General features: G+C 45.4%; 1 long non-coding RNA gene across 4 annotated transcripts in view; it reads left to right on the top strand.

Moving 5' to 3' along the window:
* Nucleotides 1-3,127: 3,127 nt before the first annotated feature.
* Nucleotides 3,128-26,867, top strand: part of LOC103878016 — a 114,725-nt gene continuing 90,985 nt past the window's right edge. For all 4 annotated transcript variants that reach the window (XR_002517316.2, XR_004177293.1, XR_004177292.1 and 1 more), the window contains exon 1: nt 3,128-5,915. This is a non-coding gene — a long non-coding RNA (uncharacterized LOC103878016). The remainder of the gene's footprint in view (nt 5,916-26,867) is intronic.

The raw sequence follows: 26,867 nt of genomic DNA on the forward strand, positions 1-26,867 counted from the left end.
CGACTTTACCAATTAGGGCTGTGTCCTGGCTCCGGTGTCTCCTCCTTGCAGTTAGGACTTAGTGAGATGCCAACACGGAATTGCCTCTACTTTCTGATAGCACCCAATCTAGAGGGAAGCCCCACTTCCTTAGACTCCCCAGTGTCACAAATAAAAGCCTAATTCTTGACATAAGTGCTTCTAACACCTCCTTAGTGAGACACATGGTTCCTTCATGGTCCTGCAGCAAGTAAGAAGCCCAGCTTGTGTGTTCCTGGTGGGCTTTGGCTGGAGAACACTGACAGAAACAAAAGCAAAAGGTACATTCTAACCGCTTATTACATGTAGTTTCCCCTCTCTGCACCATTTTTCTTCTGCCAAGATAATAACTGTTTCCTTCTTTCCTTCCTTCTTCCCCTCCCTTTCTTCTCATTTCCCCCTGATCACAGAATATTATTTGGCCAGGTGTGGTGGCTCACACCTGTAATCCAGCACTTTGGGAGGCCAAGGCGGGAGGATTGCTTGAGGCCAGGAGTTTGAGACCAGCCTGGGCAACATAGTGAGACCCCTATCTCTAAATAATAAATAATAAATGAATAAATAAATAAATAAAATTAGCTGGGCAAGGTGGCGGGCACCTGGGGTCCCAGCTACTCAGGGGCTATGGCAGAAGGATCGCTTGAGTCTGGGAGGTTGAGGCTGCAGTGAGCTCTGATCGCCCCACTGTCCTTCAGCCTGCTTGACAGAGTGAGACTCTGTCTCAACAAAACAAAACAACAAAACAACCTAAAATATTATCCACAATTCCTTACTTGAAACCATAGAAGATAGATGCTTTGGAATCCGGAAGATTTTTGATACTAGAATGGCACGTAGACTGAATATTGTATAACCTCCAGGAATTCTGGGGCAGAGCCCATCTGCAGTGAAATAGAAATGTGTCCACAAGACATGGGACAAATACAGACGATAGGAAGATTCATAATTATACCCTATATAAAGGCTCATGCTGGTTCAGATCAAGTTTTTGTTGCAAAATGAGTTTTTACTAACTTCATGGAAAATGTCCATTTTGAAAGCTTTTTTTGGATTTCTGAATTATAGATAAGGAATATAGGCCCCTACAGATACATATACATACATAAAATTGGATGAAAGTTGGAAAATACAGAAAACCACCAAGAAAAATATTCATAATCCTACCATTCATTATGAATCCTACCATTCATAATCCTACCCACAAACATTTTGGTATATGTGCCATTTTGTTTGCATCTTTTACATTTATCAAAAATCTTTTACATATTTATATATGTAAAATATACAAACACATGTATATATTTTTACTTATTCCCCCTCCAGAGAAACAGGATTAAATTCACATTTTCACTTAAATATATAAAGTGAACATTTATCTATGTCATTAAATATTCTACTATAGCCTAATGTCTGTTTTGAGTTTTATTGTATTGTTATTTCTTAATTTATCAAACATTTAGGTTGATTACAATTTTTCATATTATAAATAACAATGTAATGAGCATAGTTACCATATAACTTTTGGTGTGTCCTAATTTTTTTTCTAGGATAAATTACTAGATGTAGAATTACTGGGTCAAGGGGTATAAAAGATTTTTTAAAAAGGTTTTCAAAAAGTTTACAAAAGAAACTTAAAAAATACGTTTTCATCAAAAAGTTTACAAAAAAGTTGGTAAATGGTTTTTATACATGAAAATGAGTGCTTGTTATTGATTTCACTCATAACCGTTTATTTAGAATAAACATCTGTATTCAGAACACGGTCACATCTATTTTTTTTTTTTTTTTTGAGACAGAGTCTCACTCTGTTGGCCAGGCTAGAGTGCAGTGGTGCAATCTCAGTTCACTGCAACCTCTGCCTCCTGGGTTCAAGTGATCATTCTGCTTCAGCATCCCCAGTAGCTGAGACAGGGGCATGTCACCATGGCAGGCTAATTTTTGTATTTTTAGTAGAGACAGGGTTTCACCACATTGGCCAGGCTAGTCTTGAACTCCTGACCTCGTGATCCACCCACCTTCGCCTCCCAAAGTGCTGGGATTACAGGCATGAGCCACCGCGCCTGGCCACGTTTGCATCTATTGAGCATACCTTATAAATGGGTGCCCAGGGGAGAGAATTCAGTCATGGGTTCTTAGTTTCTGTTTCCGGGTAGGCCAGTAAAGCCCCTTCCTCATCCCTCTTTTCTGCTTATCGCTAGAGACAGAAACTAAAAACCACGGTTTCAGGCTACTAAAAGCCTAAAACAAAACAGAATAAAACAAAACAAAACAGAAAACAACAACAGAATAAGGTGGATTGGACAAGCTTGTAATGTTTGAAAGAAACCCAGAACCTATACTCTGTATCTTAATTTAATAAAAATGTTTAGAGAGTTTTAAAAATCTTTCCTCCTTAAATTTATTGAACCTAAGAGGAATTCCCTTTGATCTTGAAAATTCCCATCATTACGTTTCTTTTAACTAACATTCTGTAGCTTGGTGTAAGTGTTAGGAGACAGTCATAGAATATTGCTTTCCTTGCATAATGATGATTCCAGGGATGTCAAAAATTTTAACAGTTTTGTTGAGGTATAATTTACATAGGATGAACTGCGTATATTTAAAATGTATATTTTGACTGGATGCGGTGGCTCAGCCATCCAGCCATTTTGTATTTGTACTAAAAATAAAATTAGCTTGCATGCTGGTGCATGCCTATAATACCAGCTACTCGGGAGGCTGAGGCAGGAGAATCACTTGAACCTGGGAGGCATGGAAGCTCATGAACTGAGATCCTGCTATCAGTAATTCGCAGTGTGGGCAACAGGAGGAGACTCCTCTCAAAAAAAAAAAAAAAAAGGTGTATTTTGATAAATCTTGATATATGCATATCTTCATCTCCCCAAAAGTTTCGTTGTAGCCCTTGCCTTTGTAATTCCTGTCTCCCACCCCTGCTTATCACCCCTATCCGCAGGCAACCACTGATCTGCTGTCACTGTAGATTAAGTGTGTGTGTGTGTGTGTGTGTGTGTGCATACACGCATTTGTGTGTCCTCTCCATGGAGAGGACCTGGGAGCAGGGACACTCAATAGCAATGTGCAGACTTAGTAATTTATAGCTGTGGACTCTTGAGGAATATTGATTCCATGGGTGTGGCAGGGAAGGTACAAGAAGAGCCGGGAACATTTTGTCGTAGGAAAGTCAGAAAGTGCTCCAAGAGTGATGAAGACATGTCAGCAAGACACAGGAACTGGCTTGAAGGGGCTCCCGGTTGTCAAATCTGATATAATGTAGACATAAAAATGAGTAAGGTTGGTAATGAATTCTATCCCACTGAATACATTAGAATCCATGAGTCTGTACTGATATAAATGTATAAGTGAATAAATAAATGGAAAGAAAAGAAAGCGTTTCCTTACAGCAGAATGCCAACTAATATACAGAAGAGGAACGATGAAATTAGAAAAATCACCATTCGGCAGCCATCATGATACCAAGAAACATCAAGGACTGTTAAGTCTAATGGGGGAAGTTCGAGGAGGACTGGTGTGTTTTCTTAGCCTCAAACAGTCTCATACCTGCAAAGAGAAAAGGAGCGGCTTTCGAGTGGGGAGACTTGGCAGATACCACCTTAGTCAAGTGATCCAAGTTCACATCGGGTGACATTAGGCAAGCAGGAATCATGTACTATCAAACAGAACACCACAAGAGCACTACACTAGTTCTGTGGCGTTCCTGCCAAAAACTTACCATCTGAATGCAGTTGCAGGGAAACACCTGGCAAACCCAAATGGAGGAACAGCCTGCAAAAGAACTCTCACAAACCTTCAGAGGTGCCACACTCACCATCAAGGTCAAGGACAGATGGAGGAAATGTTCCAGATTAAAGGAGACGAATGAGACATGACAGCTAAATGCAATAGGTGTTATCAGGACAATTAGTAAACTTGAATGGCATAGGGATTAGATGCTAGTAATATATATGGGTTAATTCGCAGATTTTTATATTGTGTCATTATTATGTCCGAGAATGTCCTTGTTTGTAGAAATTATACTTTAAAATATTAGCGCTATTTTAACGTTTGACTCAGTTCCCTCCTGGTTCGGGTCCTGCAGGATCTCTGGCTCCCTTCAGGAGGCCCAGTCCTTCCTTTCTGTGTGGAAAGGCCTCTGGGGGTCCCTGGGAGGAAGCCTGGGTTCTCCAGGTGGCGATGCCAAGGAATATTGGAAGAACAATGTGAGAGTGGGAGGAAGCAGTTGAACTTTGCTTTGTGCCTGGGACTTTCCCTATCCTTGCTGGAATGTTGAAATCAGGAAACTTGTTAACGATATCTGTATCATATCAACATAGGCATTAATATCACTATCTTATGAGGAGGCTGGATTGAGTTAATCGTGGGAATTCCCCACGGCCATAGACATCCCAGAAGGATTTCGCCATGGGTTAGAAGATTATTAAGGCTGTGGTCTGCACAGGCAAGTACTCATCAGTCAGATCCTTGCCTCTCAAAGGTGTGCACCATCAAGCGATACCTATTTTGTATTTATAAAATCCTTCACAATATTGAAAAACGAACTGAGCATCAAATACAATACACTGGCATTTGCTGAAACCTGACAATCTTCACTTTAGTGAGGCAGTCAAAGGAGGCTTCTCTGCCAGCTTTTCAAAGATAGTTTTTTCAGGAATGTTGGTTTGTACCTAGGCTGGCCTTGACCCCCACAGACCTCTCAGAGCTCATCCCCGCCACTGAGCCTCCCTACCACAGGTGAGTGGGTGGTGGCCTCATTCTTCAGATTCTGCCCCTTTCCTGAGTTTCTGATTAGTTAGCTCCAGACCATTTAAATTGGCCCCTAAACTGGATGGCCAGTCCCTGGGCTGGCTGTCTCCCAAATCATCTGCAGAAAATGACCAAGTCCCATCCTCTGCACCTGCTTGTCCCTGCACCCACACCTACCCCTCCCCCATGCTGCCCTCCAGTCACATTCCTTCCCACTCCTCTGTGAAGAGTAATGAAATTCTAGCTCCTCAATGATGTTGCATGTTCCACCATGCCTAAAGTGCACTCTGTTCAGCTTGGTTAGATTGGCAGCAGCACAGCACCGTCCTTCCAGAGACTCACTGGATTTTTTTTTTTTTTTTTATGGGATGAGACTTGGGAGATCATTTTGGTGCTTCAAGTAGATCCTGTAAGTGGCCTGTTATTTCATGATGGAGCTGGGACTAGAACTCACAGAGCCGTGTTCATCCCACTACGACACAGTCTTCTTTCCCAGTGGAATTACCCCATCATGGGGAACTCTGACCTTTTTTTTTTTTTTAATCCTAAACACAGATAAAATTATTTTCATTCCCAGCATCTTGGGGCCCTCTTACCTATTGTTTATCCTAAACACAGATAAAATTATTTTCATTCCCAGCTTTAGAGGGCACACTCCAGGTAGGGCTTTGTGAAATATGAGAAATGTCAACTTAGCAAGTAGCATGTCAAAAATCCCTCCTAATGAATAAAATGGGATGATGGCAAGGGGCAGATGAGAGGAGAGCACAGAGCCTCGGGCTGGGGAATCACCCCTCATTCATGTGAGGTGAGCGGCAGCCAGAGAAGATGAATCGGGGGATTGTGCATCTCCCTGGCTCTGAACCCTTTTCTCCCCTCCTCCGCAGCCCCGGATCGCCGTAAAAAGTTATTTGGGATAATTGCTGGAAAATAGCCTGTGTACTTGGGGAAGAAACTTTTTATGACATAATGATTTTGGATACAATCCCGCTAAGCCAGTGCCCTGTGGCTGTTTTTTCCATTAAGGTATTTCACAATCCATGATCTCCGCTTTGGGAGAAAGAGAGAAACTCCGTCATGGGGCTTGAGATGGGAGATGGATGAGAATCGACTTTCTGTTCTCACTCAGCAACGAGGTATTGATTCTCCTTTAATCTCCTCGTCTTTGGCTTAGCCCAGCTGTTCTTAGCAGTCCTAGGCTCTGGGCAAGTCAGTTCTGGCTGGAGTACAAGAAACTGTCTTTTGGAAAACAGAACCTTGAGAGGCTGGATAAACAATAGTTCGGCAGTGGCCACGGCACCTACCACTCATAAACGAGTGGCAAGAAATGAAATTCCCTGAGCAGGACTTTATTCCTATTGCGGTTTGCTTGGCTCTGTGGTTTTAAGCAAGAGGAAAATATGTAAAAATATGACCAAGGTGTTTCCCCTGTCATGTGCGCTGGCCCAAGGGCTGTGGGAGTCCAGTATTCTGGGACGGGGCCCCAGATAAGTCTTAGATGCCTCACTGTGGTTGACTCGGACAGACAGGGTAGTGAGCAGACACTGCAGAGGAGAGAGACCCTCAGAGTGTCCCATGGAAAGAAGGGCATGTGGTCAGCTGCAAAGGGCAGGAGGCAGAAATAGAGGACGTCTACACCTACCTGGAACAATAACAACAGTTCCTGATGTTTCATCAATGCTTTATAGTTGACAAAGCACTCTGTACATTGCCTCATCCACAGGAGCCCTGTGAGGTAAGTGGGGGAGACGCTATGATCTTGATTCACACATGAGGAACTCAAGGTTCGCAGGAGGTGAGTGGTCTGTCTAAAGCTACACAGCAAACAAGTGGCAGAGCCAGGGCTGGAACACAGCTGCCTTGACCCTGTGTTCGGTGAGATTGCCAAATGCATGGAGGATGTGCCAGCGCAGGTGGAGGGGTGTTAGTCTACTACCTCGTGCCTTCACTGCCCTGACGTGGAACCTAGTACTGCCACCATGGCCTCGATCTTTTAGGTTAAGGCATGTCTTCAGCAAAGCTCCAATTAAAGCAACGTGAAAGTAGAAGAGAGATCATGAATTTCATGAGTCTTTGGCCCACGGCAGCCTTGAAGAATGTCTCCATGACACTCATGACATGCTGGGTGGCAGCCTCTCCCAGGGGTACGGTTGTGTCTCTAGCCCTCAGTGTCTTCATTCCCCCTACTCTATTCTCTCTCAGAGATGCCTAGCAGAGTCCTGTGTGTTGCCCTGCTCTTTGGCCAATGTCGACTACTTATTTGCTGTCTCACGGACTCAGCTTCTCGTTCCAACTCCATGCTTCTGTTTGAGCACTACACTTTGCCTTCCTGCAGTCCCCCTCCTCTTCATCTTGAGTGTAATGACAGTGATCTGCAAGCCAGAAGGGGACATCTAAAAATCCCATAATATCCTGAAACTCTTAATGCACTTCTCTACAAATGGTGGATGGCTAACAGATAGCTGTGGGTGCAGGTTTGGGTGGGGTTTGTTGGAAAAGGTTCTGTCCACTTTGGTTGTAGCCTTAGGATGCTGGGGACTTTGTTAGGGGTGGGCAAAGGTTTTAGGTGGCAGAGCTGGCTTCTGCTGATGGTGTGGAATGGCGGCGTGAGGCCTGCTGATGGTGTGGAATGGTGGTGTGAGGCCTGCAAAGGCCACGTGGGATTTTCTGTTGTTCACTTTACTTTCCCTACATCTGAAACACAGGACTCTGTGCCGTAGCCGGGAGCCATCCTGCCATTTGGGGGATGCCCAACCCATAGGTTGGCATCCAGAGGTTGACAGGGAATTCAGACAGCATATTATCAGTGGTGTTTAAAGGGAGATGCCATAATTATGTCAAGTTCCTGTTTTCTTCTCCTTTTCCTCTTCCTTTTCTCTTAATTGAGAATGAAGCCTTTTTCTTTAGCATCGCAATTGCTATGAAGTATCTACACCATTATCTAAATGAGTGACTCCCAGTCCTGATCCACAACTGATGGGCTGACTGGACAAGAATTAGCTGGGAGGTTGTTATGCATCCAGATTCCCAAGCCCCACCCTGGAGATTCTGATTTGGTGGCTCTGGGGAGGCACCCAGGACAGGTGATTCAAATGCTCACCCAGGCTCGGGAACCACAGGCCTATGGCTTAGATGGCAGGCAGCTCTCAGGAACTAGCACGCAGCCGCACCCATGAAGGGGTGCCGGTGACCTTTGGAGGACAGTGCTGAGCTGAGAGAAGGTGTTAGCGTTGCTCCCTCTGTCTGCTCTGCACCTTCTCTGATGAGCAGGAAGGAGCCACGGGACCCATTCATCTAGCATCTTTTAGGATACATAGGTCAAATTTTCCCTGCACCTAGACTTCTGATACCCCTGCAACAAAAGAGATTCCCCAAAGGAAGCAGTATCCCACACAGCCACAGTCTGCTAAGTGAGACTGCATACTAGCATCTCCAGTTCCAGCCCAACACCACAAGGTTTACTGTATTTTTCTCCCTTTTCACTTTTTTTTTTTTTTTTTTTTTTTGAGAGTCTTGCTCTGTCGCCAGGCTGGAGTACAGTGGTACAATCTGGGCTCACTGCAACCTCCACCTCCCAGATTCAAGCGATTCTCCTGCCTCAGCCTCCCAAGTAGTTGGGACATGTGCTATCAAGCCCAGCTAATTTTTGTATTTTTAGTAGAGATGGAGTTTCGCTATGTTGGCCAGTCTGGTCTCAAACTCCTGACCTCAATTGATACACCCGCCTTGGCCTCCTAAAGTGTTGGGATTACAGGTGAGAGCCACTGCGTCCAGCCTCATATTTACCTTTTAGATATGAGGATCTATCAATGTTAAGTACAATTAATTATTTGATCTGAGGATTTATCAATCCTCATATTTACCTCATACCCCCCAGTTTGCAATCACTGGTTGATTTTCAGATTTTTAACTTCTTTTACTGAGAGAGAAAGACTCCCATGCTCTTTACTATATTTGCCAATTTGATCAGTCTTCCGCATTAACCTATCTCCTAGCATTGCCACCCCCTCCCACACACATATGCCCTCCACATCCCACTGCTCCCCGCTCAGTCTCTGATACCCTGTTCTGATCCCTTCTCTCTCTGTCTCCATGGCAGATCCCTTCTCTCTCTGTCTGGGGTTCAAGATCCTCTGCTGGTCTGCCCCTGGGTGATGCTCTCTCTAGTCAGCTTGGGCTCTAACGTCTCATCTGGGCTGTTCCCTGGGGATACCCTCCATCCAGACAGCCCCCTGCACAGGTGCTCACACCTTGCTGGAGCTCAGACAACCCATTCTGGGCCATCGTACCTGTGCCCTCCTGCACGTAAGCCCAGCTTGCTCAGTCCCACTCATGGATTTAGAACTGACTTGTTCAGGAAGAAGAAAGGAAAAGAAGGGAAAGGAAGGAGAGGAAGAGACACACCATAAAATGCTGAAGGCAAGGATTCCACTTTACTCTTCAGTGAATCTCGTGACTACGAGGGTATTTTGCACTTAATTCTTTTCCTAGAGAGTCAGTCTATGAGAGGAACAGTGCAGCGAGGTTCTAGTCCTTGCACAGAAAAAGGAGGCTCTGCAGTTCAACCTCCTTCCCAGGTCTGCAGTTCTGACCTCCAAAAGAGGGAGATTTAGACAAACAACCGCGAGTCTCAGCTGAGCCTGGGCAGCCAGCAAGCCCTGGGCACGTGGACTCAAAGCAACAGCAGGGAGGAACATGGGGGTTCCTCTTTTGAGCAAGGATAAACCTGCTAGTCGGTCTGTCCTAGGAGAAGTTGTGAAGAATTCGTTTATTCATTCATGCGCTCACTCATTCACGCACTCGTTCATCATTCACTCACTCATTCACGCACTCATTCATTCACTCACTCATTCACGCACTCATTCATTCACTCATTCACGCACTCATTCACTCACTCATTCACGCACTCATTCACTCATTCACGCACTCATTCACTCACTCATTCACTCACTCATTCACGCACTCATTCACTCACTCATTCACACATTCATTCATTCACTCATTCACGCACTCATTCATGCACTCACTCATTCATGCACCCACTCATTCATGCACTCACACACAGTGAGTGTAGTATGTTAAGCACACAGGCTCTGGAATGACTTAGAATCTGGCTTTGACAATTTTAGTTGTGTGACCTTCTCAGTGCTTCAGTTATGTTGTCTAAACAATGAGGATGACCACTGTATTGATCCCACAGAGTTGTGTGAGGATTAAATTAGGTAACCCATGTAAGGTACTCAGCAGAGAACCTGGCTCAAGGAAGTACTCAATCCAAACGCTATTACTAAGGAGCGCCCTTCTGGGCAGTCAGGCGTCATGGGGTTGTGACGGAGCTGCCCAATGCAGTTGTGCAAGCCCACGTCAGTTGCATTGGTCTTTGGACCTGTTTTTCTACCTGCAAAATGACCATTAAGGATCTGTCCTAGCTCTGACATTGTAGAATGCTATCCTCAGACTACCTTAAGAGGCCAGAGGGAGAGGTGCGAGTCAGGGAATTGGAATTCAGGCTGTTTCCAAGGTAGGCACAGGATGGTGCCTCTGAAGATGGTTGCAGAGCAAGAGGACCATGCAGCGGGGAGACAATCAGTCCTCGTATCTGCCTCGTGCTCCCCAGTTTGCAATCTTTGTCTACATTCACCATCTCATGTAATCCCTACAACAACCTTATGAGGGAGAGATTTTTTCAGATGAGATCCTGAGGCTGGAAGAGATTAAGTGATACACTCAGAAGTGGCAGAAGGAGCAGGGTGGGGCTGCTCACATGAACCCCTGATGGTGCTTGTCCTCTGAACCTACCGGCTAGCTGCACAGCTCTCCCAGGAGGGACAATTCCAAGTGTGAACTGGTGCAGACCCTTGCATATTCTCACTAAGCGTCTCCTGGGTTGCTCCTGCTGACAATCCCCTCTCCTCCCTTCTGTAAGACTTTTTGCAGCCACACAAGTTCTTGGAATATTTACTAAAGTGCAAACATGATTACCACCCTACCACGGCTTAAATTTTAATATGAGAAAACAATAGTAAGCAAACTAGTCATCTACTGAACTTTGTCATTAGAATAATCTCTAAAGAGCACTGAATAGGGAGGGCAAGTCAGGCACTGGGGCGGGGATAACCAGGCTAGTTTAATCTAGGAGAGCTTCCTGGAGGAGGTGGTATGATTGAGTTGTGATTTCAAAGAGGGAGCATGTCATAGTTGAGGCTGCAGGAACCATGACAGCTGGAAATCTTCCCTCCCCTGCCAACCCTCCCTGTTTTGCTTCCTGTGGATCTGATAGTCCTGCTTAGGCAAACTGAGGCACAAGTTCGGTGGCAAAAGCCAGAAAGAGATCCCAGGGTATTTGATGTCCCTAGTCACAGGCCTGGAGAGAGATGGTGCTGCTTCTCCACCCCATCATTAATCTTGTTCAACCTCTTTTGCAAAATAGGAGTCTCAGCAACTAGGGAGGAGGTGTTGTGAGAATGAGCGTTTGCAAACTCCTCAAGCGTGCTGGAAGAAAGAGGCAGTGCTTGTGTGAAGCTCCCTGGAGGTGTCTGCCACACGGCTGTGCACTCCCGTTCATGTGCTGAACCTGGAGGCTGGGCATGACTGCCAGGTGTCACTGACATATGCCAGTGAGCAGCAGGAGGGGCATGTTTCAGCAGGGTGGTGGACTCGGGCCAAATACCTCCATGTTACAATGCAATAGATGATTGAAGACCAATTAATTTTTTACAACAGGAGAAATAGCTAAAAGATTAGCAAGCATTAATTATTTATTGAATTGCTGCCTGTGCAAAAAAAAAAAAAAAAAAAAAAAGCAGGGTTGGGGGCGGGGGTGGGGAAGTGCCCTGTATGGGGAAATTAATCTTTCCACTAATTTCAGCTCTTGTTTGCCATCTGCCTTTGCTTGGAGGTCATGCAAATCATCTCCAGGCAGTGGGTGAGATCATTTAGGAAGGAGGCATAACTTTGACAGTCTCTTTCAGGGTAATCAACCAACTGGTGAGAAATCCAGAGGTTTCCATCTTTGCATCTTTCATTCTTTCTAGCCTTTGCACAGAAAAAGCAGGCTCTGCAGTTCAACCTCCTTCCCAGGTCTGCAGTTCTGACCTCCAAAAGAGGAAGATTTAGACAAACAACCGCGAGTCTCAGCTGAGCCTGGGCAGCCAGCAAGCCCTGGGCACGTGGACTCAAAGCAGCAGCAGGGAGGAACCTGGGGGTTCCTCTTTTGAGCAAGGATAAACCTGCTAGTCAGTCTGTCCTAGGGTAAGTTGTGAAGAATTCATTTGTTCATTCATGCACTCACTCATTCATGCACTCACTCATCATTCACTGCTAAATCATTCATTCGGTATATTTTTTTTTTTTTTGAGATGGAGTTTCGCTCTTGTCTTCCAGGCTGGAGTATAGTGGCACAATCTCGGCTCACTGCAACCTCCGCCTCCCAGGTTCAAGTGATTCTCCTGCCTCAGCCTCCTAAGTAGCTGGGATTACAAGCATGTGCCACCATGCCTGGCTAATATTTTTGTATTTTTAGTAAGGTTGAGGTTTCACCATGTTGGCCAGGCCGGTCTCAATCTCCTGGCTTCAAGTGATCTGCTCACCTCAGCCTCCCAGTGTGCTGGGATTACAGGCATAAACCATTGCACCTGGTCTCATTCAGTATTTATCCAAGTACCTCTATGTGCCATCTACAATATTGTTACAAATAAGACTACCCAGCTCAGGTCAGGGTTTCTAAAACATCCTCGTTCATGAGAAGAATAGCTGAGACATGTGTAGGCTGACAGTGAGCTGGGTCTTTGTCCTTGGCTGGTCCATGCCGGGGGATTGAGGACTGCAGAAGAGGAAGAGGCAGGAGAAGCTGATGCTTGACTTCTGTTCCCCTTTACCTCATTTGTCCTTCACCCCCTTTTCTCCCCACCTCTCCTTTGTACCCCAAGTTATTTCTCCTAAATACCTCTGAAATCCATCTTCCCACTCCAGCCCCCCACCGCATCCTGCTCGGGGCCTGCCTTGTGTCTTGCTTGGACCAAGGCAACAGCATCCCACAGAGCCTCCTAACGGAGGCTCTTCCCCTCCTGTCCTCTCCCTATAATGCCGTCAGAGAATCCTGTTGGAAAAAAGCCCTGGGGAGTCACACATTCTGCTTACAATCCTTTCACCAGCCCACAACGTATCCCTTGCTTGATATTCCAGCCCCCTTGGGAACCTTCTTCTATCCCTTCTGGCACCCCAGGCCAGCTCCTGCACTGGCTCCAACTGTGTGGATTCCACCCTTAGGTCCCCACAGTAAGCTCTGCACGTTTCCACTCTGGCATTTTGTATCTCTTCATATGAGGTGCCCCTGCCTGGCACCCCTGTTCGTCCCTGCCTGGAAATTTTACTTTCCTCTAAGACTGTTCCAAGTCACCTCCTCCAAGGAGCCTTCCCTGACCAGCTAAAACATAGTCATGGATATTTTGTCTGTGCCCTAATAAAGCTTCCTTAAACATGACTTTCACTGTACACATGAATTTCACTGTATTGGGATTATTACTTTGTGTGCTCCAATTTGACTTTGAACCCTACATGGGCAGAGAGAGAATTTTATTCATCTCTGTGTCCTCAGCCCCTAAATAGGGCCCGACATTCATTCATCCACTCTCTCCTTCATTCTTGTTGACTTGATTCTCTGCCTGGACTGTGCTAATCGCCAGGGGATGCAAACAGTGACAGGGTGCACCCACAACCTCATGGACGTGACAGAGGACCAAATGGGGGATTTGAGAGTGACGTGATGACAACTAGGATCGCAGGGAGCCTGGGGAGACCTGGGCCATTCTGGTGCGGCAGGAGGCTGAGCTCCTCCTGGGGCACCAGGCCCTCCGTGCCACACACCTGCAGAGCTCTGGGCAGGCACTTGGCTGAAAGCATTATGCTTCCTTTCAGAGGGAAGTTCCATTAGGGCAAGGCCTGTATTGCTGCTCTCTGCTGTTTACAGAGATCTCAGTCTCTCCTGGGGCCGAGGGGCATTGGTGCAGTGGAGCGGGGACCTGAGCTGGATCCTGGCTCTTAGGTAGAGTCCTGAGACTTCACACGTTCTTTCCACAAAGTGGGTCTCACGCACAGACCTTATCCTGGAGGGTCACGGCTCTTTTCACGGAGATGGACATTGAGAGAGAAGCGCCCCAGGGACTACACAATTACAGTTGGGAGAAATATGGTGAAGAAAAACACCGGGGCCAGGATATTTTGTGTGACAGGAAGGCCTCCCAAGAGAGTGACATCGATGTGACGATGTGTCCTTCAAGCCTGGGTCCAACTCCCATGTGGGGAGTGGCTGCCTGGGTTCCCAAGCCCATCATCCTGTAGGCAACCCCTCTGACCACAAGGGGGCCTGCTGGAGCCTGGCCTGGCCCACCCTTCCCGCCCAGAAACACCTCCCAGTCTGGTTCTGCTGTTGGTGACTCAAGCAGCCAACACCTGTCTCCAGAGGTCAAGGCCACTTTGAGGATATAGGGTGTCCGGGCACTCCACACACGGGGCAAGGAGGGAGTCTCCCGGCCAGGCCAGCCCCGGCTTCCTCTCGGTGGAGCCTCTGCTACATGGGAGCCCTAGTGGGCTGACTGGACCGACCCAGCCCCTGCCCCTGGCTTCTGCTCCTACCCCACTTTACTGCTTTCCCCCAGGGTTGCCGGAGAGCCGCTGCGAGTTTCCCCAGCACATTGCTCACAGGAAATGAGGGTCTGAAGGCACAAAGTGAGAGAGAAAAGCCATACCTGGAATAACTGAAACTATTGGGGGCTGCATTTCCAGTTCCACTCACCCTGTGCAATAGCAGTGAGACCACCCTGTCTAGTGCTGAGGGTGCAGGTCCACCATGGGCCATGAGGGGCTGCTTGCCCGGAGCTCCTGGAGGGCACTTCCAGGGCCTGGCTCAGCTGGGAGAGGACAGAGCACAGCAGCTTCCATCCGAAGCTTTACCTGTTGGCAGAGTGGGTGGTGTGTGCTTTGAGAAACATGGAACAGGTTCCACAGAACCAAAGTCTCTTCCTCTCCAAGATTCAGTCACACCTAAAGCTCCGCTGCTGGAAACTCATGAGCCAGGCTGAGTCCTCTCTGCAAGGCGTTCTTTACAAACCGCTAGAGCTATGGAGGCTGCCTTTCTTTGCTGCTTGGCAGTATAGGAAGTGCTTCTGCTACACACCTCGTGGTCTCCCCGTGGCACTTCTGGAGGGTAGGCACTCACGAGATAATTTTCGTTTGGCTGATGAGGGACTCGAGGACTGGCACCCAATTCCAGGTTGCCCACTTCTCTGTTTGATGCCACTCCATTACCTGGTGGCCAGTACCACTCAGGCACCTAGATGTGAATGAATCTGCCTGATGACTGGACTCCACGGCAGCAAGGCAGGCAGCCCAGCAGTGTTAGGGAAGTGGCGAGTAATCCCTCGGGAAGGGAGAACCAAGGCTCTGAAGATGGGAAGCCCACAGAGGAAGGAACCCCAGGCACGAGGGCAGAGTTCCCGCATGCCAGGCAGAGCCTGCATTCTTGGGTGTGTGTGTGAGTTTTCCCTCCTGTTAGTTCTTGGAGTTGACAACCAGCAATGACAGTCTGAATGGCCTCCTGGCCATGGATGGTGAACGGTGGGGTGTGTGTTCAGCGCTTCGTGCTGTTGCTGTTGTGGGAGCGACGCCCAGAGCTCCACCGGGCCAGGATGCCCGACTCTGTCTCTCTCAGCTACGGAGAGCAGGGGCTGTTTTCTGCTCGCTTGGCACCTCTCTGAGCTGTGACGCCAGCTCCTGGCAGGGACTGGCTCCCCGGCTGGGTTGTAGGGTGTTTCTACGACGTCTTATGCAGGATTGGGAGTAGATGCTGCTCTCAGTTCCTGCCGTGGAGGTCAGCGTGACCAGGGTCCGGGCCAGGCACTGCAGCCTTGCTGTGGTAGCTCAGCAGAGATGCTCCACTGCGTGGGCAGCTGTGCTGGGTGCTGTAAAATCTTCCGCGTGATCCCTGCCCTGCCCTCCAGGAGTTTCCAATGTCAAGCGTTTTAATTAGATTATTGTTCCTCCCTGGGCCTCTCTCCCTCTGACTACAGTTGCTATTTGTTATCACAATAAGGTCGTGTGATTCTCTTTATTCGGGGTGGGGGTAAGAATACTGAGCCAGAGTGGGGGTCATAGACTTAAATGGAGCCCCAGACCTGCCACTGATTGGCTGTGTGTTCTTGGGCAAGTTACGTGGCCTGAGTCTCAGCTTTCTCATCTGTGAAATGGGGAAGATAACACCACTCCTAAAGATTGTTCTGAGGCTGTAGTGAGAAAATGCACGTGAAAGCATTTTGAGAGCCACAAAAAGTGGTGGGAGCAAGGAGAGATGCTACCATTCTTAGTGAGGAGGCAAGCAGAATGGCCCAGGGGACTGATCAGCTGTCCCCGTGTCTTTCCTCTCCTTTTCTCCACTGCCCCTTTCCAGCACCCCCTCCCAGGGCTCTCGACATTGCCCATTCTGTGTCCCAAGTGGGCCTGCTCTCCACGCTGTGAACTTTTTATTTTTGGAGACAAAGTCTCACTCTATTGCCCAGGCTGGAGTGCAGTGGTGCAATCTCAGCTCACTGCAAGCTCCGCCTCCCGGGTTCACGCCAATTCTCCTGCCTCAGCCTCCTGAGTAGCTGGGACTACAGGCACCCGCCACCACACCCGGCTAATTTTTTATATTTTTAGTAGAGACGAGCTGTCACCGTGTTAGCCAGATGGTCTTGATCTCCTGATCTCATGATCTACCTGCCTTGGCCTCCCAAAGTGCTGGGATTACAGGCGTGAACCACTGCACCCAGACTCACACTGTGAACTTAACCTTCCCTCCCCTCCCCTCCCCTCCCCTCCCCTTCCTTCTTTCTCTCCTTCCTTCCTCCCTCCCTCCCTCCCTCCCTCCCTTCCTTCCTTCCTTCCTCTCTCTTTCTTTTTCTCTTTCTTTCAACAGTCTCGCTCTGTTGCCAGGCTGTAGTGCAGTGGCGTGATTTCGGCTCACTGCAACCTTCGCCTCCTGGGTTCAAGCAATTCTCCTGCCTCAGCCTCCTGAGTAGCTGGGACTACAGGCAGGCACCCCCATGCCCACCTAATTTTTTTTTTTTTGTATTTTTAGTAGACGGGGTTTCACCGTGTTGGCCAGCGTGGTCTCAATCTCCTGACCTCATGATCTACCCGCCTCGGCCTCCCAAAGTGCTGGGATTACAGGTGTGAGCCACCGCACTGCCCGCCCCCCGCCCCGCCAATGAACTCTCTTTTATCCCTCTTCTCCCTTAAAAGGTACCCATTCTCTGCTTCAGTCCTTGTGTTGAATCATTCATTCTTGTAATAAATGCTTATTAAGAGCCTGGTGTATTGGAAAGAGCATGGACTTGAATCTTTGGCCTTATCCCCTCTAGCCGTGTGACTCTGGCAAGTCCCTTGCATTATCTGTGTGTCAGTTTTCTAAAATTTAAAATGGGTGTGACATCTTCACTGCAGGACTGTTGGGAGGATGGTGAGGGGTAATGTACATAAAAACCAAGGTGCAGTGCTCAATAATCGTAGCTCTGTCCCCCAGCCAGCTTGCTGCCAATCAGAGAAACTTACCAGACTTGCTATATTGTCCATACAAAGACCAAAACAACAACAGCAACAACAGTAATTTTAACTGGATCCTGGGATACATCACAAATCCTGGCCTGACAATGGTTGCTTGAATATGCAACTGAGCCACCCATGCCATCTCCAAAAGGAGTGGGTGAGGAGGTACTACATGTTCTGTGGCAGGGCCACTGGGCCTCACCAGCACATGACACCAGGATACCTTAATTCTCTAAAAAGGCATTACTCCCATTCCCACAATGCCAACGCTGTGAAGTCTTAACCCTTTAATGAATGCAGTGCCTCGTCATTCACCCGAGGTCCTGGATGGGGACTTCAAGGCATGAGGAGGGGCTTAGGTGTTAGGCTTCCCTTTTTTGTGGGGGTACATTTAAAAAGCAGGTATATCTTTTGGTATATTTGATATTAAGCCTCTGGGGGCGATCTGGAAAGGCAAGTAAACACATAGCACAGGTGCTCTTTAATGAAGCTCATCTCATCATTCATTGGGTGAATATTGGTTGAGTTAGGGCCACCTCTTAATATGGGGGTTACAGCAGTGAACAAAACAGATGGGGTCTCTGCCCTTTGTGTAGCTGACATTCTTGTGGTAGAGGCAGACCATCAGCAGGAGGCATAATAAATACAGAGATACAGGGCGTGTTAGGAGGTGGGAGTCCCGAGAGAGAAGAAAAGTGGAGCTGGAGTGGAGATCGGCCTGCCGAAGAGGCAGGGCAGGCCGCAGAGGTAGTAATAGGATGGTCAGAGACTCCACCTTGGAGAGGTGAGGCTTGGCCAAGACCTGAAGCAGGTGAGGGGACTAGTGATGCCGATGTCAGGGCCAACGCGTAGCATGGCTGGGGGGCTCAGGGACCAGCTGTGTGCTGGGGTGCAGACAGTGAGGGGAGAAAAAGGGGAGATCAGATAGGTTCTGGGGGTGGGGAGGCAGATCACGTGGGGCCTTGGAGGTCACCATAAGTACTCTTCAGCTTTGGGTCTCGGGGTGGGGAAGGGGAATGACCAGTGGGTTTTGAGACCACTGGGTCTCAGGAGAACCCGTTCCAGTGCTGGTTCTGCTCAGACTGGCGTTGACATTTGGGACAATCAGGTAGCCTCTTAGGGCTGCACTTGCCTTGGAGGTTAGACCAGCTGGCTGGCTTGGCTAGTTCAAAGGCCCGTTCTCAACCCTGGGCATCACATGCAGTGCAAGGCACGCAAACTCATCCGTTTCCCCATTTACCCCCAAAAGTCTCTGGCTCCCTGGATATTTTTCATTTCCTTTGCTGTCAATTTTCCAGTTCGCCCCAGAGGCAAACCCAGGTCTCCAGGTGCATCTGGAAGTGGCTGTGGGGGAGATGGTGGCATTCCCTGCCACTCCCACAGGGAGCTGAGCACACTCTTCCCAAGGCAATTTTTTCCTGGCTGGGATCGGCAGTGGAGCACTTTCCCATGGCAAGGCGAGTCCTGGCCTCTCCCCTGCTGGGCTGGTGGGACTGGGGTAAGGAGAGGGGAGCAAGCGACAGGTGCCTCTGGGAGGAGAGCTGGATGTGGCAGGCGTGTCCTTTGCTGGGCAGCAGGCAGGATTCGGGTGCAGTGTCCGTGGCAGCCCTGAGCAGAGGCTGGGGGAGGGCCTGCCTGTTACCACAGCTGCACCCGCGTTACTCCAGGGTCGTGGGAGACAAGCTTGCAGCCGGAGGGCCAGCGATTCCCATGCCTGATGCTGCAGCAGCTGCCAAATTCTCTCTCAATGCAGCCTTGTCAGAAAGGAGGATCTAGTGCACTGCACGGAGACCATAGTGGATAATAATGTACTATATATTTCAAAATTGCTAGAAGAATAGATCTTTAATGTCCTCACCACAAACAAATGATACGTTGATGAGGTGATGAATATGTTAATTAGCTTGATGGGTTCTTTCTACAATATCATAAATCAAAACATCACATTGTACCCCATATATACATAATTATTGTCATTGAAAAATAAATTAACTTCAAAAATGAAAAAAGGAGACAGGAGGACTTCCTTTTTTTTGGCAGGGGTAGAGGAGTATGAAAGGAAGAATGGGGGGTGCTCTCCATTTCCCACCTGGCCCCCTGCCCAGCTCTGCCTCACAGCTCAGGCGGGCCATCTGTGCCTTGGGTTTGGTGCACCTCTACCCTCCAAGGAACCATCCCACCACTCCTCCTCCATCTCCTCCTGCCGGCTTGCAGGTCCCTACTAGCCAGGTTTCCAGGGCTGGAAATGACCCAGCGCTAGAGATTGTTGGAAATGTAACCAACGGCAGCCAGCCACAGCTTTCCAACTCACAGCTCTCCCCGGTCATGGCTGCTGAGGCTGCAGAGGAGAGCATCAAGTTGCAGAAACAGGTTAACCGCTGAGACTGAACTGTGCTCTGGGTTTGTGCATTTCCAGCAACATACACCAACATTTCTGCAAGGAGCATTTTATAAACATGAGGTTCATTTATGTATAACTTACATGGAGTAAAATTCATCTTTTGTAGGTGTTCAGCTCAATGAGTTTTGACAAATGTAAATGGTCATGTAGCCATTGCACAGACAAAATTTAGAACATCGCTAGCACCAGCTGGGCACGGTGGTTCATGCCTGTAATCCCAGCACTTTGGGAGGCTGAGGTGGGCGGATAACAAGGTCAGGAGTTTGAGATCAGCCTGACCAACATGGTGAAACCCTGTCTCTACTAAAAAGACAAAATGAGCTGGGTGTGGTGGCGTGCACCTGTAATCCCAGCTCCTCAGGAGGCTGAGGCAGGAGAATCACTTGCACTGGGGAGGCAGAGGTTGCAGTGAGCTGAGATTGCACCACTCCAGCCTGGGTGACAGAGCAAGACTCCGTCTCAAAAAAAAAAAAAAAAAAAAAAAAAGAACATTGCAAGCTACACCCCAATGGTTTCCTTGTGCTCCTTGGCATTTAATTCTCTCTCAGCCCCCAGGGCCTGGTAAGAGTCTTTTTCCTGGATCATTTTCCCCCTTTTCTCTAAATGTCCTCTGTCTTCTTTCAGTTAACATTATGTTTTCGAGATTCACCTGAATCATTATGTGTATCAGTAATTCCCTTTTCATTGCTGTGGATGTCCATCACTTTACTTATTTTAAATATTTTATTGTGGCAAAATATAGCCAGCCCTACATATTGATGGATTCTGTATGCATTGATTCAACCAACCACGAATCAAAAATCTCTAGAAAACATTCTGTCTGTACTGAACATGTACAGACTCTTTTCCCTTGTCATTATTCCCTAAACAATACAGTACAACAACTATTTACATAGCATTTATATTGCATTACGTATTATGAGTAATCTAGAGATGATTTAAAGTATATGGGAGGATGTGTATAGGTTATATGCAAGTACTACCGCATTTTATAGAAGGGCTGTGAGCACAGTGGATTTTGGTATCCACTGGAGGTCCTGGAACCAATTCCCCATGGCTATAGAGGGAGTATACATAAAACATTAAATTTGTCCTTTTAACAATTTTTTTTTTTTTTTTTTTTTTTTTGAGACAGAGTCTCGCTCTGCCGCCCAGGCTGGAGTGCAGTGGCCGGATCTCAGCTCATTTGCAAGCTCTGCCTCCGGGTTTCGCCATTCTCTGCCTCGACCCCTCCCACATAGCTGGGACTGGCGGCTAGTTGTTTTTGTATTTTTTAGTGAGAGATGGGGGTTTCACCATGTTATGGGATGGTCTCGATCTCTGACTCGTGATCCATCGACTCCCCAAAGGAGTGCTGGGATTACAGGCTTGAGCCACCGCACCCGGCCTTTTAACAATTTTTAAGTGTACAATTCAGTGACACTAATTACAATCACAATGTTGTACAACCATCACCACTGCCTACTTCCACAATTTTTCATCACCCCAAACAGAAACTCTGTACTCATAAGCATTAAGCTCCCCACCTTCTCACAGGGCGCACCAAGCCCAAGGGAATAATCTTCCCGCACTCCCTGGTCTCCTCGAATCTGCTTTCTGTCTCTATGAATTTCCCTATTCTAGATACTTCATGTCAGTGAAATCTGCAATATTCGTCCTGCTGTGTCTGGCTTCTTTCACTTAGCATAATGTGTCCAGTGTTCATCCGGGTTGTAGCATGTACCAGAGCTCCCTTCTTTTTTGTGTCTGAATGATATTCTGCAGTTCGTATACAACATTTTTTGTTTTTCTAGTCATCTGTTGGTGGACAGTTACATTGTTTTCAACTTTTGGCTATTGTGAATAATGCTGCTCTGAACATTGCATACAAATATCTGTTTGAGCCCCCGTTTTTTAATTATTTTGAGTATGCTTCTAAAAATGGAATGGCCAGGTCATATGGTAATCCTATGTTTAACTTTTTAGGGAACTGCCATAGTGTTTTCCATAGCAGCGGCATCATTATTCCTACCAGCAATACACAAGAATTTCAATTCCTACCCATCCTTGGGTAGTAACGCTTGTTACTTTCCTTTTTAAAATAATTATAGCACTCCTAGTAGGTGTGCAGTGGTAACTCATTATGGTTTTAATTGCATCCTAAACCATCCTATTGACTAATGATGTTGAACATCTTTTGTTCTCATGTGCTTTTTTTTTTTTTTTTTGCCATTTATATACTTTCTTTAGAGAATTGTCTATTTCAGTTCTTTGCCCAGTTTTGAAAGCTGTTTTGTGGGTTTTTTGTTATTGAGTTATAGAAGTTTTTTATGTATTCTGGATATTAAGCCCTTGTCACAGATATGATTTGCAAATATTTTCTGTGGGTTGTCGTTTCAGTCTCTTAATAGTGTCTTTTGATGCACAAGAGTTTTTGATTTTGATGAAGTCTCTTTTGCTATTTTTTCTTTTGTTGTCTGTGCTTTTGGTGTTATAACCAAGAAATTATTGCAAAATTATATGTCACAGTTTTTTTTCCTATGTTTTCTTCTAAGAGTTTTATAGTTTTAGCTCTTATATTTCAGATATTTGATCTATTTTGAGTTAATATTTTTGTATATGGTGTTAGACAAAGATCCAACTTGATTCTTTTCATCATGGATACTCAGTTTTCCCAGCACTAGTTTGTTTGTTTGTTTGTTTTGGATGGGGGAGGTGCTCAATAAATGTTTATTGCATAAATGAATGTTCCAGTGAATACATAAATAAGTATACATTCATGCAGGACTTTGTATACCAGACATGCCTGCCATTCACCATTCAGTACCAGCACTGGGAGGAGGGACCATACCTCACCTACGGTCATGGCTGATAGGGTCACCTACGGGCATAGCTGATAGGAGCATTGCCATCCAGCAACTCTGTAACGTAGCTTGGTTTGAAAGATGAAATGAACCAATGAAGTTCTTTTGAAAGTTTGGGATATGGCATTAAGATACTTAATCAATAACTCAGAGGTGCTAGTACCAAAAGGTCTCGTAAATCTGGAGCCAGAACCATTAAGGGGAGAGGCGGGGCATATCTCTCAATGGAGACTTTCCCATTGAGAATTTCAGTACTCCTTCTTGTAGCCTAATGGCCTTGTCACATTGTTATATTCATGTCCAAGGTAAAGCTGAGATAAGCTGGCCAGGAGATACAGCACAACAGAAAACAAAGCAACCAGCATGCTCGTTCTGCACACCCACCGCATTTTCCTCTCTGAATATCCACATACCCTCGTGGTTGCTGAGCACACATCGTTTGAATTTGCCTACAGTTTTACTTGTTGTGGTCCTGACCAAACTCTCAGTGACCCTCATCCAAATGCCACCCATCATTTGTCCAAAATTTCTGCATTTTTGATGAGAGTTTTTTTCGGAGCTCTCCCTGGTCCAGCTTAGTTACTTAAGGACCAGGCTATGTGTCTGGCATCAACCTCTGATCTAATCAGCTATGGACAGGGAGATGAGGTCACATATTCCCTAGGGCTACTCCTTATAAGGGCTGGGTGGTCAGGAGAAGTTAGGTAAGAAGTGACAGTTTGGTCCCAGGCAAAATACCTGGAATGGTCACCACAGTTTCCCTCTGTTGTTTTTGAGACAGATTCTCCCTCTGCTGCCCAGGCTGGAGTGCAGTGGTACAATCTTGGCTCACTGCAACCTCCGCCTCCCAGGTTCAAGGTATTCTCCTGCCTCAGCTTCCCCAGTAGCTGGGATCACAGACTTGTGCCACTGCGCCCGGCTAATTTTTTGTATTTTAAGTAGTGACGGAGTTTCACCATGTTGGCCAGACTGGCCTTGAACTCCTGACTTCAAGTGATCTGCCTGCTTCTGTCTCCCAAAGTTCCTAGCACTAGTTTTTGAAAAGACGGTCGTTTCCCCATTGAATGGTCTTGCTGCTCTTGTTAAAAATCCTTTGACTGTATAGGTGAAGATTATTTCTGAGCTCTCTATTCTATTCCATTGGTCTGTGTGTCTGTCTTATACTCTTCTGATTGCTGTAGCTTTGTATTGAGCTTTGAAATCAGGAAGTGTGAGATCTCCAAATTTGTTTTTACTTCTCAAGATTTGTTTTGGCTACTTGAGGCCTCTTGAGATTACATGTAAATTTTAGATGGAGTTTTCTATTTCTGCAAAAAAAATCACTGGAATTTTGACAGAGATTGGATTGAATCTATAGCTTGGTTTGGGTACTATTGACATTGTAACAATATTAAGTCTTCTAATCCATGAACATGGGATGTCTTCCATTTATTTATGTCTCCTTTAATCATTCAGTAATCTTTTGTAGTTTTGTGTACAAGTCTTTCATCTCCTTGGTTAAGTTTATTCCTGAGTATTTTATTCTTTTTTATGCTATTGTAACTGGAATTGTTTTCCTAATCTCATTTATAGATTGTTTATAGTATATAAAAATAAAACATTTTTATAAGCTGATTTTTTATATGGCAACTTTGCTAAATTCACTTATTAGCTATAACAGTTTTGTCCTTTTTTAAAAATAGTTAGAATTTTGTACATATGTGATCATGTCTTTTGTGAGAAGGGATATTTTGACTTCTTCATTTCAAACTTAGATGTCTTTTATTTCTTTTTCTTGACTGATTGTTCTGCGTAGAACTTCCAGTACTATGGTGAATAGAAATGGTGACAGCAGGCATCCTTGTCTTGTTCCAGCTATTAGAAAAAAAGTTTTCAGTGTTTCCCTATTGAGTATTATGTTAACTATGGGGTTTTCATATATGGCCTTTGTTATATTGAGATAGTTTTCTTCTATTCCTAGTTTGTTGAGTGTTTTTCATCATGACACGATGTTGGGTTTTGTCAAATACTTTTTTTGCGTCACTCAAGAAAATCATGTGATTCTTTCCTTCATTCAGTTACTGTAGTGTATCATATTAATTGAATTTCATATGTTGAACCATCCTTTAGTTCTGGGAATAGATTCCCCTTGGTCATGGTGTGTAATCATTTTAATACGCTGCTGAATTTTGTTTGCTAGTAGTTTGTTGAGGTTTTCCACATCAATATTTATAAAGGATATTGGTCTGTAGTTTTCTCTTCTTTTAGTGTCTTTGGCTTAGGTATCAGGGCAACACACTGGCCTCATAAAATGAGATAGGAAGTATTTCCTTCTCTTCAACTTTTTGGAATAGTCTGAGAAGAATCTGTACTAGCTCTTCGTTAATGTTTGGTAGAATTCACCAGTGAAGTCACTAGGTGTTGGTATGTTGTGTTTTTGTTTTCATTTGTCTTAAGCTATTTTATACCCTGCAATTTCTTCTTTGAACCTTTGTTCCTTCTAATATTGGTTTCTAATTTCTTCCACTGTGATTAGAAAAAATATTTTGAATAATTTCAATCTTTTAAAATTAATCAGTACTTCTTTTGTGGCTAAATGTGATCTATCTTGGAGAATGTTCCATGTGTACTTGAGAAAAATCTGTATCTTTCTGTTGTTGTATGGAGTGTGTTGTCTAAGTCTGTTAGATCTAATTAGTTTGTGGTTTTGCTTTAAGTCCTCACTTTCTGTATTGATCTGTCTGGTTGTCCTATTCATTATTGAAAGTGGGGCATGGGGCATTAAAATTTCCAACTATTTTTGTAGAGCTGTATGTTTCCCCTTTCAATTCTCTCAATGTTTGTTCAGTGAATACATGTTTATAATTGTTAAATTTTCTTGGTAAATTAACTCCTTTATCAGTATATATTGTCTTTATCTCTTGTCACAGTTTTTGATGTAAAGTTTATTTTGTCTGGGTTTAGTGTAGCCATCTCAGATCTCTTTTGGTTACTATTTGCACGAGACATGTTTTTTCATCCTCTCATTTTCAAGCTATTTCTATCCTTAGATCTAAAATGAGTCTCTCATAGACAGCAAATAGTTGGACTATTTTAAAAAAATTCATTCTGCTAATCTGTACCTTTAATTCTTTGACATTTAAAGTAATTACTGATAACGAAGAACTTACTTCAGACATTAGCTATTTGTTTGCCATATATCTTGTTTGCTTTTTGTTCCTCAATTCCTACATTATTGCCATTTTTGTATTTAGTTGATTTTTTTGGTAGTGTATCATTTTAAGTCTCTTTTTTGGTATATGTTTTAGTTATTTTCTTAGTGATTATCGTAGGGATTGCAATTAACTTCTTACACTTATCAGACCCTAGTGAATAATACCAACGGTATGAAAACATTCTGCTCTTATGCATCTCGATTCCTCCTCCTCTGTATTGTTATTGTCACAGGTTATATCTTTGTACATGTGTGCCCATAAATATAGATTTATAATTACTGTTTTGTGACCCTAACTTTTTTTTTTTTTTTGGATAGAGATTGATGGGGAGAGCCTACTTTATTTCTTTTTTTTTTTTTTTTAATTATTATTATACTTTAAGTTCTAGGGTACGTAACGTGCAGGTTTTGTTACATATGTATACTTATTGCCATGTTGCTGTGCTGCCACCCATCCTTTCAAGTGAAGCACCCATCAACTCGTCATTTTACATCGGGTATAACTCCCAATGCAGGCCCCTCCTCCTCCCCCCTCCCCCCCTCCCCATGATAGGCCCGGTGTGATGTTCCCCCTTCCGAGTCCAAGTGATCTCATTGTTCAGTTCCCACTATGGTGAGGAACATGGGTGTTTGGTTTTTTCTGTTCTTTGTGATGGTTTGCTAAAATGATGGTTTCCAGCTGCATCCATGTCCCTGGGACACGAACTCATCCTTTTATGGCTGCATAGTATTCCATGGTGTATATGTGCCACATTTCTTATCCAGTCTGTCACTGATGGACATTTAGGTTGATTCAAGTCTCTTTGCTATTGTGAATAGTGCCGTAAACATATTGTGCATGTGTCTTTATAGCAGCATGATTTATAATCCTTTGAATTTATATACCACCCAGTAATGGGATGGCTGGGTCATATGGTACATCTAGTTCTGAATCATGAGGAATCGCCATACTGACCCATAATGGTTGAACAGTTTACAATCCCACCAACAGTGTAAAAAAATGTTCCTATTTCTCCATCTCTCCAGCACCTGTTGTTTCCTGACTTTTAATGATAAGCCATTCTAACTGGTG

This window comes from Papio anubis, chromosome 12 (assembly GCF_008728515.1).
Source record: "Papio anubis isolate 15944 chromosome 12, Panubis1.0, whole genome shotgun sequence".
NCBI lineage: Eukaryota > Metazoa > Chordata > Mammalia > Primates > Cercopithecidae > Papio > Papio anubis.